Genomic DNA, 16,136 nt, shown 5'->3' on the forward strand with positions numbered 1-16,136 from the left:
GTCACTGATAGAAATGTCAGACAGATTAAGGCCAAGGATAGAATTCTGGGGCAATCCACTAGAGACTTCCCTCCAAATTCGCAATGACCAATCAATGACCTCTCTTTGGTCTGGCCATTCCAACAGTTTCAAATCTGCCAGAATGTATTATCTCCTAGCTTGTAGCATTCTGTCTTATCAATAAGATCAGAATGAAAGTTTTTATCAAATGAGCTGCTGAAATCTAGGTATACTATGTCTACAGCATTCCCCTAACCCAATAGCCCTGTCAAAAAATTAAATGGAGTTAGTCCTGTATGATACTGGCTTTTAGTAATCACTGCTTCCTTTTCTAAGTGTTCACAAGCTATCCTTTGATTATAACAATGACAGACTAGCAACCAGTCCTCAGATCATTTCGGTCTGAATCCCAATGAGAAAGGTGAGAAGGGGATGATCACAATAACAATGATAAGAATTCTACCAGGTATAAAAATCAAGCTTACTGGCCTAGAGTTTACAGACTCCACTCAATTCCCTGCCAAGCTCAAGAGCTCTCATTAGGTTGGAGCATCTGAGGGACACCAAACAACCATCACCTTTCTGGGAAATCTCAGCTGCTGAAGTGGTTGGGGAGTCGAGGAAGAGGGTTCCCCAAACCATGACAGAGCTATCGCCCTAGAGACATAAGTCACTGAGCATCCACACATTCCCCTCATTCCCAGTCCCTTCTTCCATAGGTTTTAGGTACAGATGCTCTCCCCTATGGCAAGACTTCCTACTTTCTATCTCTTCCTCTTTCCATGTAGCATATGCCTAGGATGTCTATGGGGAAGACTTTCCATGGATAGTGCAAACTCAGAAGGAGATTTGGGGATAGAGCTTTAGGAATTCATCTCTCAAATCTTAGGCAACCAGGCTGATATCTCCTGATCCCTATTGTTATACAAAGGACTCCTGGCCTTGCTAGGAGACATCTTTACGGACATCTTGGGGGACATTTGAGGGACTGGAGACTAGGCCAGGCCATTATTTCAGAGAGGGAAGTATACTGGTACATTAGAAAGAACTCTAAACTGAGAGTCAGGATATCTGGGCATCCAAGTTCAGTTTTGCTGTTAATTCACTGTGTGATCTTGGGAGAGTCACTTCCATTCTTTCAATCTCAGCTTCCTCACATGTAAAAAATGAAGGGGATCCCTAAGGGTTTCTCCAGCTTTGAATAGGGAGACCTTTAAGTCACACCCCCCAACTCCCACCTTCAAGCCACAAGCCATCTTCAGGATAAGTAATACTGAGGATGATGGGGTACCAGTCCAGGGACCAGAGGGAGGACATTCCCACCTAATACTGGGGAAAAGGACCCTAAGTGACCTTCTTATCATAAAATTATTGCATCCCACTCAAGGGGAGCTTAACCCACCCCCAGGCTAGAAAACAAAACAGGGAGACTTTCATACTTTGGGAACCCATTGTATTCAGCAAGATGAGATAAATATGTGGGAGGCTCCTCTTGAGGTTTTCCACTAAATTGCCTGTAATATTCCCATTCTCCTGTCTCTTAGGTCTCTGAGGAATATGCATCAGGATTCCTGCTCCCTTAGTTCTGGCACTTCCCAACACCTAGCCTCTGGGTCCACTATTACCTCATGGATCTATTGTGACATCACCATATTATGTCCCTGAAGAACAAAATCTGGCTTTTTTGGGAGTGGAGTAAGGAGTCTTCTACAGAGAACATGGGAGAGATCCCTGGATCCATCCATGAGACACTAGAACATATGCAGGAATGATGTTGGGACAGTGTAGGTGGGAGTGAATAAGACCTTCCTGGGAGAGGATGAATTTGGAGAAAATCTGGGAAGAGTATCCTAGAATGGGGAGATGGCCTATCCATAAAGACTGAGTTGTCTGGAAGAACAAAAGGTCAAGAATATCAAGGGAATCAATGAAAAATGTGAAGAAAGTTGGCATAGCCATGCCAGATCTCAAAGTGTAATACAAAGTGGTGATCATCAAAACAATCTGGTACTGGCTAAGAAATAGAGTGGTGAATCAGTGGAATGGATTGGATATATAATACACAAGAATGAATGACCAGAGTAATCTAAGGTTTGATAAACCCAAAGACCCAAGCCATTGGGACAAGAACTCACTATTTGACAAAAACTGCTGGGAAAACTGGAGAACAGTTTGGCAGAAATAAGGTATAGAACAACATCTCACACCATATACCAAGATAAAATGGGTACATGATTTAGACATAAAGGGTGATACCATAAGCAAATTAGGGGAGTGTGGAATACTTTCCTGTCAGATCCATGGCTAAGGGAAGAATTTATAACTAAACAAGATACAGAGTATTAAAGGATGTAAAATGGGTAATTTCAATGACATCAAATTAAAAAGAATTTGCACAAACAAAACAATGCAGCCAAGATTAGAAGTGGAGCAGAAAATTGGGGAAAAAATTTACAGCAAATTTCTCTGATAAAGCTCTCATTTCTCAAATATATGAAGAACTGAGTCAAATTTATAAGACTACAAGTCATTCCCCAATTGATAAATGGTGGAAGAATATGAACAGACAGTTTTCAGAAAAAGAAATCAAAGCTATCTATATAACATGCTCTAAATCACTATTGACTAGAGAAATGCAAATTAAAACAATTCTGAGGTCCCACCTTATACCCATCAGATTGGTTAGTATGGCAGAAAAGGAAAATGACAAATGTTGGAGGGGATGTGAGAATACTGGGATACTAATACACTGTTGGTGGAATTGTGAACTCATCCAACCATTCTGAAGAGCAATTTGGAACTATCCCCCAAAGGCTATAAAACTATACATGCTCTTTGACCTAACAATAGCACTATTAGGTCTATATTCCAAAGAGATTTTTGTTAAAAAGAAAAAGACTTATATGTACAAAAGTATTTATAACAGCTCTTTTTGTGTTGGCAAAGAATTAGAAATTGAGGGGATACCCATCAATTGGGGAATGGCTGAAGAAGTAGTGGTATATGATTGTGATGGAATACTATTGCGCTGAAGAAATAATGAGCAGAATGGTTTCAGAAAAACCTGGAAAAACTTACATGAACTGATAACAAAGCAAAGTAAGCAGAACCAGGAGAACATTGTACACAGTAACAGCAACATTGTGTGATGATTAACTGTGAATGACTTAGCTATTCTCAGCAATATAATAATCTAAGATAATTCCAAAAGACGCATGATGAAAAATGCTATCTACCTCCAGAGAAAGAACTGGTAGACCCTGGATGCAGATTGAAGCATACTTTTTAAACTTTCTTTATTTTTTCTGTCTTCTTCTCCTTCTCCTCCTTCTCCTTCTTCTCCTTCTTCCTCTTTTCCTTTTTCTCCTCCTCCTCCTCCTCCTCCTCCTCCTCCTCCTTCTCCTCCTCCTCCTCCTCCTCCTCTTCTTCTTCTTCTCTTCTTCTCTTCTTCTTCTTCTTCTTCTTCTTCATCTTCTTCTGTCTGTATTACATTTTGCAACATAGCTAATATGGAAATATGTTTTGCCCCACTACACACATATAACCTATATCAAATTGCTTGCCTTCTCTATGAGGGGAGAGATGAGGGAGGGAGGGAGAGAATTTGGAACTCAAAATTTTAAAAAATGAATATTAAAAATTTTATATGTAATTGGAAAAATTTTGACAAAAATATGAGTTGTCTATATGTATGCATACTTGTGCATGTGTGTTATCTAGAGTATTGTCTTCAGTTCTCAGAACCAAGTTTTAGAAAGGTCTTCAGCAGAGTGCCCAAGGAATCCATGTTTGGTCCTGTGCTTTTTAACATTTTAATTAATTATTTGGCTGAGGGTATAGATGATATGCCCATTAAATTTGGCACAAAGCTAGGCAAATAGCTAACTCACTGGCTTTGTGATCTTGACAGGCTAGATAGAGCATTAGCCTGACTCTAATCAAATAAAATTTGATAAGGATAAATATAGTTTTAAACTTTGGTTAAATAAAAAGCAACTTCAGAAATTAAGAGAGATGGTTAGTTAGGAAGAGAGATGGTTAGTTAGGGAGAGAGATGGTTAGGTAGCCATCTGGCTGAAAAAAATCTAGGGGCTTGAGTAGACCTCAAGTTCAATATAATCGTGAGAGGGCAGCCAAAGGGTGCCTTAAGGGCTTCCTCAAGAAGGGCACAGTTTCCAGGAATAAGAACATGGCAATAGCCCCTCTGCACTCTCTGCTCTGGTCAGACCACGTTAATTTGAGAATTAATTTATGAAATTATGAAATGGGAGCAGGTATACCTAGTTCTTTGGGTGCTTGTCAGAAAAGACCATGATACGCAGTGGGAAATGGGATAGCAATCACACGTTAATTAGGCACTGAGACAATCAGCAGCAAGGTGTACAGAGGCTACGGGCAGTGTGGCTTGGGAAAGGGGGAAATGGGATGGCAAAGGAAGGCATGGTGAGGAAAAGGATGGGGAGTGAGGAGAAGCAAAGAATATCATTTACATAAATATGGATTAGGGTTGGGAGCACTCGGCAGCATGGACCCAATGGAGATGGAAGAATGCTGGGGGCAGGAGTTCGAGGTCTCATCTGTATATGTTTCTTGGGGAAAACAGACCAACTCCTATCTGTGGCACCTTGGGGTTGGTTCATTAACTAAAAGTTCCAAATCATCTCAAAGTTATCAGTAAGACTTGAAAGTTAACATGTCCATGTCATCTCAGTTATCAGCACCTTTTGATGTTCTGCTAGTCTGGAACTGTGGAAATCTGCAGTCTGTTGGGAGTTTATATATCATAGAACAGAACCCGATTTCATCTGGTGATCAGGTCAGGCTGGGACCTTAGGACAGAGAATGTTCAGACCCTAAAGGTACCTTGGGTTGTAGAATGTCAGAGATATGAAGGGCTTTAGAACATAGAATGTCAGAGATGGGAAGGGCTTTAGAACATAAAATGTTAGATATGGGAAGGGCCTTAAAACATAGAGTGTCAGAGATGGGAAGGGCCTTAGAACATAGAATGTCAGAGATGGGAAGGGCTTTAGAATATAGAATGTCAGAGATGGGAAGGGCCTTAGAACATAGAATGTCAGAGATGGGAAGAGCTTTAGAATATAGAATGTCAGAGATGGGAAGGACCTCAGAACATAAAATGTTAGAGATAGGAAGGGCCTTAAAACATAGAGTGTCAGAGATGGGAAGGGCCTTAGAACATAGAATGTCAGAGATGGGAAGGGCTTTAGAATATAGAATGTCAGAGATGGGAAGGGCCTTAGAACATAGAATGTCAGAGATGGGAAGGGCTTTAGAATATAGAATGTCAGAGATGGGAAGGACCTCAGAACATAAAATGTTAGAGATAGGAAGGGCCTTAAAACATAGAGTGTCAGAGATGGTAAGGGCCTTAGAACATAGAATGTCAGAGATGGGAAGGGCTTTAGAATATAGAATGTCAGAGATGGGAAGGGCCTTAGAACATAGAATGTTTAGGGATTGACAAAAAATGTCAGAGCTTGGAAGTATCTCAGAATATAGAATGTCAGAGATGAGGAAGGCTAGAATGTCAGAGATGAGAAGGACCTTAGAATATAGAATGTCAGAGATGGGAAGGGCCTTAGAATATAGAATGTCAAAGATGGGAAGGGCCTTAGAACATAAAATGTTAGAGATGGGAAGGGCCTTAAAACATAGAGTGTCAGAGATGGGAAGGGCCTTAGAACATAGAATGTCAGAGATGGGAAGGAACTTACAACATAGAATGTCAGAGATGGGAAGGGCCTTAGAACATAGAGTGTCAGAGATGAGAAGGAACTTACAACATAGAATGTCAGAGATGGGAAGGCCTTAGAACATAGAATATCAGAGATGGGAAGGGCCCTAGAACATAGAATGTTTAGGGCTTGACAAAAAATGTCAGAGCTTGGAAGTATCTCAGAATATAGAATGTCAGAGATGAGAAGGGCTAGAATGTCAGAGATGAGAAGGACCTTAGAATATAGAATGTCAGAGATGAGAAGGGCCTGAGAATATAGAATGTCAGAGATGGGAAGGGCCTTAGAACATAGAATGTCAGAGATGGGAAGGGCCTTAGAACATAGAATGTTTAGGGTTTGACAAAGAATGTCAGAACTTGGAAGTATCTCAGGATATAGAATGTCAGAGATGGGAAGGACCTTAGAACACAGGATGCTAGAGTTGGAAGGGATCCTCTTCAGGGTGTTCCTAAAGTCTGGACACACAGGCAAAAATGCATATTTTCAAGAAATGAATGAAATTTTCAACAACATTTTTTTTAATTGGAATATTAACAAATAACATGTCAATACGATTTCCATCATTTATAATGCAAGGTTGATGCACTTTGCAAGGTTCATGTGAACTTGATACAACAACTCTGCATTTCCTATGTGTCCAGACTTCAGGAACACCATGTAGTTTGAACTCCTTATTTGAAAGACCAGAAAACTGAAGCCAGAGGTCAGAAGTGACCTTGTGAAAAGCTCCCAGTCCAGCTAGAGACAGAAGCCAGAATCTGAACCCAGGCCTTCTTCGTCCATGCCAAAGCTGCATCCTCCAAGGACATGCATTTCTTCCTCCCCCACCTCTTGTCCAAGCTGACTGCAGGGGCAGGGGCAGGAAGGTGGGCAAGATAACATCCTGGTGAGGTCCGCTGTTATCTTGGTGGTCTGTTTCCTCACCAAGGCTCAGAGGATGGATGGTGGAAGATGCAGTGACTTTGAGATAACTGTTGCAGCTATCTGGGCTGGAAGCAACACCTATCTTGGTGACCTCACCACTCCCCAAACCACAGGTCCCCCCACCCCTGGGGTGTGAAGCCAGGACCATCCGGTTTGATATGACAGACAGGCGGATGGGGTGTTGGGTGAATAATGTATCAGTCTGAGAGAGGTGCCAACCACAAGGCCCTGGGGTTGGGGGGGAATGGTTAGCACAAATATCTGATGCTAGAGCTCTGCCTTCTGCACAACAGACATGGGTATGGGGCACACTGGGACCCCTGGGCAAGCCCCCAGCCTCCCCTTCCAGGCCTGGTCTCTCCAAGTGCCTTCCACCCTCCACATGACATGGACTAGGCCAGGATCCAGAGAAGGCCTTTGCCTTGGGACGGAGTATCCAGTGATTGAGCTGGGCAGAGCTGAGGGTAGTAGAGTATTTTAGGTTGTCGAGGGAGGAAGCCGCCGCTCTCTGGGCGGTTCAACATGCATTCTTTTCTTAAAGCATGAAGTCCCCTTCTGCCTTCTCCACATAGACCCCCAAACTCATCTTAATAATAACCTCAGTTTCCTCATCTGTAAAATAGAGATTCTGATACTTGCCCTGCTTCACTCACAGGGATGATGTGTGAGCTAAATGAGATGAAGAATATTAAGTGCTTTGTAGCCATAAAGCCCTAAGTAAATGTTGTAAACATTTAAAATAGTCTCTAATGCTAGACCAACAAATCACCTTTTCAGGGAGCTTGCCCATCTGTTTTCTTTTTGATCCTCAAACAACCTATTTGAGGGAGATTAAACAAGAATTTTTAATGTCAAGGTTCTAGATGAGGAAATGAGGATCAGAGAGATTGGGTCCTTTGCCCGAGGCGGCACTGCAAATCCGTAGTGGGGCTGGCATCCTCAGAACTGGACAGCAGTATCTCCACCCTCCTCACAGCTCCCCACTCCCACTTCTTTGACTCTTCTCTCATCTCCCAGACCTTCTCATTTTACAAATAAAGAAACTGAGGACCAGAAGGTCCAAGGGATTTGCCCAAGGTCAAACAGCCAGTTAGTGGCAGAATTCAAACTCAAGCCCGGGTCTGGAACTTCTCTTTGCCTCCTTTTTAGAAGGAGAGAGTTGAACTCTTTGACCTCTAACATTCCTTCAGCCTTAGGTGATCTGGCTCCTGGATCAAGGGGTTTTTTTTCCACATTCCAGCCCTGCTTTCCATGAGGAATTAAAAAGAACTGGGAGAAGATGTGGGTTTCTTCTTTAGGGCTCTTCTGCCACTGCCCCCCATCCCCAGCAGAGGAAGTTTTGGGGACTCAAACCTTGGGAAGAGTTGTGAGGACCAACCACTCTCTCTCTTGAGCAGAGACTCTTAACCTGGGATCTATAAACTTGATTTTCAAATATTTTGATAATTTTATTTCAATTTAATATTAATATCCAACATTGTACATAGTGCTTAAAAGTTTGCAAAGCACTTTGCCTATGTACTCACTTGATCTTCATAATAATCTTGTGAGATGAATGCTGTCACTGTCTTCTTTTTTGTCAGATGAGGAAACTGAGGCATGAGGGGTCACAGAACTTGTGTCAGAGATGGGATTTGAACCCATGTCCTTTTGATTCCAAATTTAACACTCTACCCACTATATAATATCCCCTCCTCTACTGAGCTCTGGTATTCTCTGTTCTAAGGGCCCTCTCAGCTCTGCCATTCTGGGTTCTAAGGGTCTTCCCATCTCTACCATTCTCTTTTCTAAGAGCCCTCCCAGCTCTGACATCTTGTGTTCTAAGTGCCTTCCCAGCTCTGACATTCTCTGTTCTAAGGGCCCTTCCAGCTCTGACATTCTCTTTTCTAAGAGTCCTCTCAACTCTGACATCCTGTGTTCTAAGGGCCCTCCCAGCTCTGACATTCTCTGTTCTAAGGGCCCTCCCAGCTCTGGCATATTTATGTCCTAATGTCTCCCCCATTTTCAATGATCTGCCTACCTCTTACCAACTGAACAGGGTGCATTGTCAGCTGCCCTTCCCCCACCCTCTTCCACCCTGACCCCCTGAAGCGGTCCCCTGCCTCCTTCTCTGGGTGGGACTTCCAGTTACTCCTTTCTGCAGAGGGAGCTTAGGTGGAGGTGGGCAAAGGATGTGCTGTGGTGGTTTAGAGGCTGTTGCCTTGGAACATGAGAGGTCAGCAGTGACTTTGAAGCCCACTCATTCACCACTCCCTGGTTTCCAGGAAACCCCAAGGTCTGTGAATAAAAGGAGGGGTTTGTGTGAAAGTGAACCCACTTAAAAACAGCAGTAGGGTTGGGGGAATCAAGGGGTTTTTTTGAAAGAGTTGAGGAGGAGCTAAGAAGGGGAGAATTGTTGGGCTTTGAGCTACATATTAAAAAAGTGATCTCAAATAAATTCAGATTGGGAGGGGGTGTGAGGTTGCTCAGTTTGGTAGAGACTGGAATATAGGACCAGGAACTCCCAGTATCTATCCTATCAGACTAAGGATCGCCTAAGAACAGGACCTGTATCTTTGTCTTAGATTAAGGCCTTCCTTTACTCCCTGTCCAAGGACTTGGCTTTCCTGTCCCTAAGGGGCAACCATGCTCTTCACTTACTTTTCCATATGCGCCATCCCCTCAAATGTTCTTTGTCCTCCTCCTGGAGACCCAAAAGGCTTTCCTCTCCTCTCAAATCCCAATCCTCTGCTTGTAGTTGGAGGAAAGGGAGAGAGTTTCCAGAACTAAGAGTGTGAGTTGTCCTGTCTAACCAGCTTCCCTGGGCACCTATAACATATTCCATCTCTCACCAGTGGTGAGGTCTTTGAGAGGCCTGGTAAGACTGGCATAGTTCTTGGCAAACTTCCAATAGTAGCCATTGGCCAAATCCTGGGAAAGTCTCTGGCTCTGGACAGTTCTCTGAACTGGGCTAGATAAGCGCATCTCTCTTTTCCTCATCAGGACCCATTCCTTGCTGTGACCCCCAGATTTAACAGAGGTTCTCCAGTAGAATCAGTGTCATCAATCAATGGCTCCAGATGGCAGTCTTCAACAACCCAGCATTTTCACTAACCCTTCCTCATGCTCTCCTGTGTTTTTCTAAATGCACTGAGATGATGGTGATGATAATAGCAATAGTAGCTAGCTTTTATATAGCACTTACTGTTTGCCAGACACTGTGCTAAGTGCTTTAAATACATTTTCTCATTTGATCCTTTCCATGGGTTATCTCATTTATCTCCCCCTTTAGATTGTGAGCTTTTTGAGGGTTGCTACTGTCTTTTGCCACTGTTTGTATCCCCACCGCTTAATTCAGTGCCTAACACGTAATAGGTGCTTAATAAACGTTTATTGATTCATTAATTCTCACAACAATCCTGAGACGAAGTTGCTATTGTTATCATCCCAATTTTGCTGCTGGGAAAACTGAGGCAGACAAAGGATAAATGACTTACCCAGGGTCACAGAGCCAGTACGTGTCTAAGGCAGGATTTGAACTCAGGTGTTGTTAACTACAAGTTCAACACTTCATGCATTGTGCCACCTATCAGCTAATCAATCAAAAAACATTTATTAAGTGCCTCCAAAGGCCAGACACTGTGCTTGATACTAGAAATACACAAACAAAAAATAAATCAGTCCCTTTCCTCAAGGAAACAGCATGTGTACATACAAGAATATATAAAATGTACACAGACTAAATTACAAAGTCATAAGAAAAAGAGTCATTCCTCAGTAGATAAATGATCAAAGGATGTCAACAGATAGTTTTCAAAGGAAGAAATCTAAACTATCAAGAACCAAATGGAAAAAATGTCCCAAGGTTCTACCTCACATCCATCAGATTAGCAAAGATGGTAAATGCTGGTGGAGCTGTGGGAAGACAGGCAAACTGATGTACTATTGGTGGAGCTGTGAATTGGTCCAGCCATTATGGAAAGCAATTTGGAACTATCCCCCCACATTGCTAAATTGTGTATTCAACTTTAACCCTAGGCTTTGGCCCCAAAGAGGTCAAAGAAAGAGAAAAAGAATACAAATTACACAAATATTTATGGCAGTTCTTTTTTGTTATAGCAAAGAACTGGAAATTAAGGAGGTATTTATCAATCGGGGAATGTCTGAACAAATTTTAGTCTACAGAATATAATTGTACTATAAGAAATGATGAAAGGGATGGTCTCAGAAAAAACTGGGAAGATTTGTATATAGAACAAGGCACATACAATTCTTAACACAGCAGCATCATAAAGACAAACAAACAACTTCAAAAGACTTGTGAACTCTGCTCAATACAATGACCAGCCATAATTCTAGAGGACCAAGGACATGCATGCTCCTCATCCTGACTGAGGGGTGATGGGCTCAAGATGCATGAGACACACATTTTTGGATATAACCAATGTGGGAATTCAGTTTGCTTGACTAAATCTAGTTACAAGGGTTTTGTTTCTCCTCTTTTCATTTTGGGGGTAGGGTGGAAGAAAGAAGAGGGCTAGGGATGTAAAAGCAAGAGAAGGAGAGAGAGAGAGAGAGAGAGAGAGAGAGAGAGAGAGAGAGAGAGAGAGAGAGAGAGAGAAGAAGAAGAAGAAGAAGAAGAAGAAGAAGAAGAAGAAGAAGAAGAAGAAGAAGAAGAAGGATGATTGAAGCACTTTTAAAAACGCACAGAACAGAACCAAAAGACCAGAAAGAATTACAAACAAGCATAACCGCTTTGAAAATAGCATGGTGGCTCACATGAGAGGCCACATAGTAAAAGCCCTTTACCATGCTACCTCTATGCTTGACCATGCCAAGGCGGTCACTACCACTGAGGAGACTAAAGCTGGTAGATCTCTTAAGTTTGCAAAATTTGAGCTACAGTGGGCTAATTTGATCAAGTCTTCTCACTTAAGCCAGTACCAATATGGCAAGCCCAGGGAATAGAGGGCCACCAGGCTGCCTAAGGAGAGACTAATAGGCCCAGGTTGATCAACAGAGCACATTAAAGCTTCCACGCCCATCAATATGGAATCTGTCCATGAGTGGTTGCTGAGCAAGATAGGGGAACCTAGTCTCAAAACAACTTTAACAATAATAAAAACAAAAGAAAGTTATACGTTGAATTTATAATTCATTTAAAAAGAGAACCAAGCTGTACATAACAGAGGTTCATAGTTTGTTTTTCTATTCTACTATATAGAAGAAATGCTAATTTTATTGAGTGTTAAGTTCAGAATAAAATATATTTTAATTATTCATATGGTTCTTCCATTCTTCTCCATAGTTCTTCTTCATATAGTTCTTGAGGGTTTAAGTCCGGAATAAAACATATTTTAATTATTCTTCATATAGTTCTTCCATTCCTCAGGTACTGGAGAACTATCAAAGTTGAACTTTTCTGGATTATCCTTGAGATAGGGGGAGGTGATCAGCCATGCCACCTCTGGCCTCTATCTTCTTGTATGTTTCTATATAGAAGTCATAAGTTATCAGAGTATCCAGCTGTTGATTCCCAGGTTGCTGCTTTCAGTACTCAGCAGTCTAGAGTTGTTGCTAATTAATGCTGACCTTCCGGAGATGTTTGCTAGATCTACACAGACCAGAGCCGTACTGTTCATTTTCTAGCTGATAGCCACAAATTACCTAGGCAACTTCAAGCTCCCACTTCTATAACCCAAATACTGGTAGTCATCACTCAATCCACCAAAACCTAGCCCCTGACCAAGTTGTAAAGGTATATACTGCAAGTGTATTTCATAAAATGGCAAATACAATTTTACTTGAGATCTGCTGCTCAATGCATTGGGGCTCTATACATCTTTAATGGTCACCAACATTGCTGTGCTAGGTCCTAACCCCTCAGGATCATAGAATCATAAATGTTGAGCTAGGATTGAACTTAGAGGCCATTGAGTCCAATCTCTTCAGTTTTCATAGATGAGGTAACTGAGGAACAGAGAGTCTAAGTGACTTTTCCTGAGTCACATACCTAAGTCAATCTCTGCGGCCGGCTTTGAACCCAGCTCTTCCCTACTCCAGGTCCCAGGCTTTTATCTACTACTTTACCCTGCTGCCTCTAACCAGAATTGCTAGGGCAATGATTAACATTGCTGCTTGTTATTATGGCCCTGCACAGGGCCATCTACTGGTCTATTGATGTCCAGCTATGGGTGCTGGGGACTAGTCTTAGCTTCTTCTCTATGCTGCCACCTGCTGGCCTCTGCAATGGTGTCTCCACTAGGCATCTCTCTTCCACACCTCCACTGATCTTTGTTGCCATCTGCTGGCATTCTGTTGAATTGGATCTGTCATAGAACAAGGCGTATGGCCACAATATAAATAGCCTTTAGAACTCAGAATGTCAGAACGGGGAGGGATGTTAAACACAGAATGTCAGAGCAGGAAGTGATCATAGGACAACCAATGTCAGAATTAGAAGGATCTTAGAGTGTATAATCTGTAATGGTGCTTAGAACATAGACTATCAGAGCATAGGACAGAACACTATCAGACCCAGAAGAGACCTACGTAGTTCAACCTCCTCCCAGGATCTCACAAAATCACAGAACCTCAGTATGGGAAGCAACCTCCAAAGCCATCTGGTCCAATTTGTACTTGAAAAAGAATCATCCCTTCAATATCTCCAGCAAATGATCATTCAGCCTTTGACTGAAGACCTGTAATAAGTGAGAACTTACTGGTTCCCAAGGCAGACTATCCCACTGTCAGTCTTTCCTGACATCAAGACTGAATTTGCTTCTTTATCGAATTCGTTTATTGCTCTTGCTTCTGTCCTCTGGGCCAGAGGCTAACCCTTTTTCTAGGGATAGCTCTGCAAATACTTAAGGGTAACTATCACATCCTCTCCAGGTCTTCTGACCTCTTCAATTGATCCTCATAAGCCACAATCTCAAACCCTTTACCAGGTGCTCTGTAGTTTATTTAATGTCTGTTCTAAAATGTGTTCTTCTGTATTGAACACAATTATACAGTTATAGTCTGACCAGGGTAGCATATCTTCATTTTCCTTGTTCTGAACATCATACCTCTCTTAAAGCAGGCTGTGATTACATTGACATTTTTGGTTAATTTCACTATTTTACACTATTGACTCAGCTTATAATCCACTGAAATCTATTGATCATTTTTCAAATGAATGAAAACATGTTATCTAAACCAGGGCTTCTTAAACTTTTTCCACCTGAGATACCTTTTCTGTTTTGGTAGCTTTCTTCGGTGTTTCATGACCTGAGGGCATGCACAGTGCAAAATGTACATGCTTTGTGTTTAGAACCAAGGTTGCAGTGAAGCTGCATGATGGAACATAGGCAAGTGCTTCCAGAAACACCGTGGATTCATTATGAGTTTGATTTTGAATTAATTTTTGGTCCATGTGCATTCAGAAACCTTTTACTATTGCCAAATTTTTCACAATCCACAGTTTAAGAAGGGCTAATCTAAACATGCTTATGTTTGTGAAATTGATTTTTTGAACCCAACTGTAAAACTTTACATTTACCTCTATTTAATTTCATCTTATTAGATGTGACCCATGTTCTAACCTGTCAATATCTTTTTGGATCCTCAATTTATCATCCAACATGACAGCTATCCATTTTTGCTTCATACCTACTGTAAATTTGATAAGCATACCATCTGTGCCTTTATCAAAGTCACTGATCTGAATCTCAAGCAATCCAGATCTAAGGACAGACTCCTTGGGCACTGTACTAGAGACCCTCTTTCAAGCTGACATTGTACCATTAATAACTGAGTTTTTTTGCAAACTCTTTTCCCTTCCATTATTTCTCACCACTTTATGAGCTATAACTTCTCATACCTTCCTCCGTTATTTTCAATACGATTTTTCAATTAAACTTACTTTTTAAAGTAGTATCATCTTTAGTTTCCATGTCTCTATTCTTAAAAAGATCAGATGTTTGCTGTTCAGGATCTTATGGCCTCCTCATTGTGGTGACTGCTTTATACTAGTTCTATTTCTATAGTAAGTAGTAATACAGGCTAATGTGTTTTCCCTTGTTTTAGTTCACATTTTTTTTTGAAACAGTATTTCATTTGAATGAATCAGATTGAAGCTGCTATAATTGCATGCCCTATCTACCCATCTTTATCCTTGTTGATGTTTGTCTGGTTATAGGAACCAAAGAATTAAAGGCAAACTTGCTAGAGGCAAGAACCAGGGTGAAGAAGCTCATGCCCCTATATTTAGAGATCAATCTTTTTATTTTATCTTTAGGGACTATTTTTTTCAAGCATTTTAATTCAAGAAATACAGGACATCAGCAAGAGAGAAGCCTTTTCTCAGAAAGCCACAGGAATACCAAACTAGCAAGGACCAGGTTATGTTAAATAGGAGGTGGGCTGAGGCACCAAACACCCAAGTTCAGGAAGGCTGTTAAGAGGACAAAAGAGGGGTCTTCTCCTTGAAGCTTTGCCTTGGCATATGCAGGACTATGATAATATAAGCCAATGACATGATAATGATGGTAAACAATGACAGAGTTGGGACATTCCCACTTTTTGTATGACATTTGATAGAGGGAAGGAGAGGGGAGCAATGCATTTGAACATCATAAGGTTCGTAGGAGGGGAGGAATGTATCTGGCTGAATATTTCTAAGATAAGTGGGAATTTTTTCTAGATTTTGTTACAAGCTTGATCTCCATAGCTGCTAGCAGGATTTATGTGGGCCAATAAAGTATTTAGATCAAAGGATCATAAATCAAGAGCTGGAAGGGATCCTAGAGGCTATCTAATCCAACCCCCTCATTTTATATATGGAAACTGAGTTCCAAGGAGGTAAACTGATTTGCCTAAGGTCACTCAGCTAATAAGCATCAGAGGCAGAATTTGAACCTAGGTCCTCTGAATTCAGAGACAGTGTATTTTTGGCTGTACAGCACTTCTTCTATGTGTCTCATAAAATGATATCTTTGGTGACTTTGGGGCAGGCAATTATAATATCCCCTCTGAGGTTACTTCCCCATCTCCCACTTATACTGGCCAGCCCAAAGGGCAGAACTCCCTTCAGGGTTCTAGGAGTAACTCTAAGGGGCTGGGATATCTGGTACTGTCACTAATGAGTCCCTACCAGTGTGCTTCCCTTTAGCAATCAGTCATTAATCTCAATCAGCTTTTAGCAAAGGTATTTACTAAGATTGTTTAATTGGTCAAAAACAAAAACACTCTTTCATAAATATGCATAAATCCATGGGAAGAGTGGGTTGAAAATTAGAGTGCCACAGTAATGACATACATGTATAAGATATATAATTTGCTTTTGGTGTTTAATGGTCTAGAAGTCTTTTCTTGAGTCCATAGCTGGCATTCTTCTCTGGTGCAAGATACCATAGTCCCTGAGGTTGCTTCCTTCTTCAAGTGTCTGTCTTTACACATTCACTTTTTTCTGTATCCTTGGTATATCTT

This window comes from Trichosurus vulpecula, chromosome 2 (genome assembly GCF_011100635.1).
Source record: "Trichosurus vulpecula isolate mTriVul1 chromosome 2, mTriVul1.pri, whole genome shotgun sequence".
In the NCBI taxonomy this organism is placed as follows: domain Eukaryota; kingdom Metazoa; phylum Chordata; class Mammalia; order Diprotodontia; family Phalangeridae; genus Trichosurus; species Trichosurus vulpecula.